The following is a 4,206-nucleotide window of genomic DNA, read 5'->3' on the forward strand; positions in this document are numbered from 1 at the left end:
CATCTATCCAGGCCTTGGGAGTCTCCTAGTATCTCCTGACAAACTACTCAAATGGAATTTTCTAATGTGAGGTATATATAATAAATATACATAATATACATTATGTCTAATATGATAATATAGGTAAATGCAGAGTAAGATTTCTTTTCAGTTTTTAGACATAGTTAGTGTTATTTCCTCCTCATCCATACTGCTTCTTCTATACTGACTACCCTCCTTGAATTAGTCAGGGTTCTATAGAAAAAGAGAATGTTTAGAGTGTCTATATACATTCATATAAAATGGGACTTATAAGTATGGGTTACAGGCTATGGTCCAGATACTCAAACAATGAAGGTCTACCAACATAAAGGTCCAAGAAGCCAGTAGTTGTTCAGTCCACAATATTTGAAAGACTAACAATAATTATAAAACTTACTGTATCTTATGTTATATACAAATGATGTTATATCATATACAAATAAATATATTTAACTTTATTAACATATAAATATATAATGCATACACTATGTATTATTTACAAATATATATATAACTACACTAATATATTATATATATCATATACATTTATAATATAAACAAATGAATTTCAAAGAATCAGAAACATTTTATAACTTTGTAAGAACTTATGAAGTAATAAAGTGCGGTACACAGGAAGGACATATGGTTTATATTGAAGTAATGAATGTCTAGAAATACAGAAAAGTAAAGATATAATTTAAGGATTTAAAAATCAAATGCATGTTTACTTTTTAAACTGTTCATTTCATTTTATATGAATTATGTCTCAAAACTTGATGACTAAAAGTTATTAATAATCCAATATGGAATTTATGATAATGGTTAAAAGTGAAATAAATACTAGAAGGATAATTATAGTGTTTAAGTTTGCAAACATTTTGATTTAATTAATTTCTGTTTGGAATACAGAATTTTTAGTAGATATGTTTTTATCAACTATGTTTTAGAATGTAAGATTAATGTTCTGTTTCATCCTGACACCGATCAATTGGTTGTCATCAAAAGTGAAGTTCAAGCTTTGCCTAAGATGTTCATTTATTCACCGGGGAAAATACAGAACCAGAAAATAATAAATTAAATGTTTTCATTACACAAAAGCCTTAGGGGAAGAGCTTCAGTTATATAGACATCAAATTTGCACGGACATGAATAAACAACAGCTAGTGTTCACTCATATTGAATTGTTCAGCTAAGGTAGGTTACTGAGTTTCAGCAATTAAGGCAGAGGCTAATAATACTGACTTTGGAGGAGTAGATAAAAGCCATATAGAGGAACCAATTTATCATTATTTATATTAGTAAAATCTGAAGTATAGTGAATAGATGAAAGTTTGTTCTCCAAGTAGACTTTGAATAAAACTGTTAGAATTATCCAGAAAGCTATTTACTTAATTTATCTTAATCTAGGTTCACAAGCAACATTTTGTGTGTTTGACCACAAGTGGATATACACGTTAACTGAAGATTTTATTGTTCTCTGTTGATGGTTTGTTTTTTAATAGGTATCACCTTATAAGTAACAATACATGATGGTACAGCTTCACTTCTATATAATGTAAGCTACAAATAATACTTATAAAGGTAAAATAGCAAAAATGATCTTCAATGTAAATCTTTCCCTATTTCCCACACCCCATATTTCATTTATGTGCCCAAATTTAAGGATGCAAATATACCACATATTAAAGACAAACATATGTATCACTGATTCATGTTTCTTTATTCTCTTTTCAATTTTAAAAGATATGTTTGACTTGTAAAATTTATAAAATGCAAAGATAAGTGTGTTGATTTATACATTATGCAATTTTATTTTAATATGTCTCCTGAGTGATCGTATTCTAATATTTTATCTCTAGAGCACTCTTTGGAGCAGACATATACATGTGAAATTAAAACATATTCTTAGTTAAAATCTGATATCTTTCCTTTGTTACTGAATGATACAGGCTACACAGCATCAGAATAAAATGATGTTAATTTTTACCAAATAGTGCCAGAGACTTCAATTGCATTTGAAATGATGAATATTCTTTAATACAGTCCAGGATTTGAAGAATCTGAATACTTACATTTAATATTTTGTTCAGGTGAATTCTTTGTTTTAAACATGAATAAATGTCTACTCCTTTATTCTACAGAATAATATTTCTATGATTGATGTTTGTACACAAATTTTGAAGATGAATTAAGATTCCATTAAATCAGAAGTATTATTGCAAAACAGAAGACAGGTTTAAAATGTTAAAAATGTAAGAAGTTAAATTTTTCACAATGGTATGTGGCTTTCATGACATCTAAACTCTCAGAATGTCAGATATGTTTCATTACAATATCATAAAGCTCTACTTGAGAGAAATATGACTGGAAAGATTTCTTGGGGAAAAACAAAAGAGAAAATGAATTGTTATTATTTTTTTCTCTTTTCTCTTCTTTTCTTTCCTTTTTTTCTTTTTCTTTTTTAGAGATAACTAACAATGCATCTATCACACTTTGAAATTAGCTATTAAGTTCTACATACAAAGAAGAATGGATAGNGGAAATTGCTCCTCTGTGGACAAATTCATTTTCTCAGGAATTACCAATAATCCTGACACAAAAATGGCCCTGTTCATCACATTCCTACTTGTTTATTTCATAGCATTTCTTGCCAATCTTGGAATGATAATTTTAATTAGAATGGATGCTCANCTCCACACACCCATGTACTTTTTTCTCTCCAATCTCTCCTTCTGTGACCTCTGCTATTGTACAGCAATTGGACCCAAGATGCTGGTGGATCTCTTAGCTGAGGAGAAATCAATTCCCTTTGTTGGTTGTGCTCTGCAGTTCTTGACATTCTGTGTCTTTGCAGATTCTGAGTGAGTACTGTTAGCAGTAATGGCTTTTGATAGGTATCAGGCCATCAGCAACCCATTACTGTATACAGTGAGCATGTCCAGCATGGTGTGCTCCATNCTCATGGTTGCAGTTTACCTGATAGCAACAACAGATGGTTTGATACATACAATCCTTGCATTCCGTTTGTGTTTCTGTGGTTCGAATGAGATCAACCACTTCTTTTGTGATTTGCCTCCACTTTACCTGCTCTCCTGCTCTGACATACAAGTCAATGAACTGGCCTTATTTACTGTTTTTGGTCTCATTGAATTGAGCACCATCTCAGGAGTTCTGCTGTCTTATTGTTANATCATTTNATCAGTCCTCAAGATCCGTTCTGCTGAGGGGAGGTTCAAAGCTTTCTCCACCTGCACCTCCCATCTCACCACAGTTGCCATTTTTCAGGGTACTGTACTCTTCATGTATTTTCGGCCAAGTTCTTCATATTCCCTGGATCAAGACAAAATAACCTCACTGTTTTACACTCTTGTGATTCCCATGTTGAACCCTCTGATTTACAGCCTAAGGAATAAGGATGTGAAAGAGGCCTTTCATAAACTTAAAATGAAAATGTGGTTCTAAACAATTGTATCATATGCGCATGTCCACTCACAAATATNTTTGTTATATACGAGAATGTCTTAGAAGACGGCTGTGATTTGTAGTTTGTAGACAGNAAAATGTGTATTTATTGTAATACCAACATCAAATAAATGGAACAGACCTCAAAATAAGGCATTTCAGTATACGTCTAATACAATTGCATAAAACTCACAACTATAGTGTTTTTCTGATTATTTAATCTACTACTTATTTGTTTTTGNNGTGCCTTTGAGTACTCTGTTTAATTAACATTTACTTTTTCAATTTACCTATTATATAACTTATTTTTAGGGTAAACTCCATAGTTTACTTTATAATGAAATTACTTTGTCNAAGCAACNGTTTTTANTTGAACTANAAAAATTCACAACACACTTCAAAATAATCCTGAAACANATAATATACTGGATAATTCTAGAGGTAATTGCTTAAATTTAGTATGCAGTAGAAAGGTTTTGTTGACTAGGCAACTAAAATTTGGCATGTTGGAGAGTTAAACACATCATAGTTTGTAGCCCTGACAANTAGATAGAGATTGAGGTAAAAAGGCTCATGGTATTGAGAAACCACAGAAGCCTTATCTGATTATGACGTTAAAATCAAAGACACAGGTTTTGTCATTGCTGACACTCTCAATGTAAAATCATTTTACTTCATATAGTAGCAGCATGAGCAGATATTTTGGGAAGCATTTTTTTTTTT

The 4,206-nt window shown here is 31.1% G+C and overlaps 1 pseudogene; it reads left to right on the plus strand.

Moving 5' to 3' along the window:
* The first annotated feature begins 2,532 nt into the window (after window positions 1-2,532).
* Window positions 2,533-3,483, plus strand: LOC110315575 (annotated as a pseudogene).
* Window positions 3,484-4,206: the final 723 nt, after the last annotated feature.

Source organism: Mus pahari, unplaced genomic scaffold (assembly GCF_900095145.1).
Source record: "Mus pahari unplaced genomic scaffold, PAHARI_EIJ_v1.1 scaffold_13641_1, whole genome shotgun sequence".
In the NCBI taxonomy this organism is placed as follows: Eukaryota; Metazoa; Chordata; class Mammalia; order Rodentia; family Muridae; genus Mus; species Mus pahari.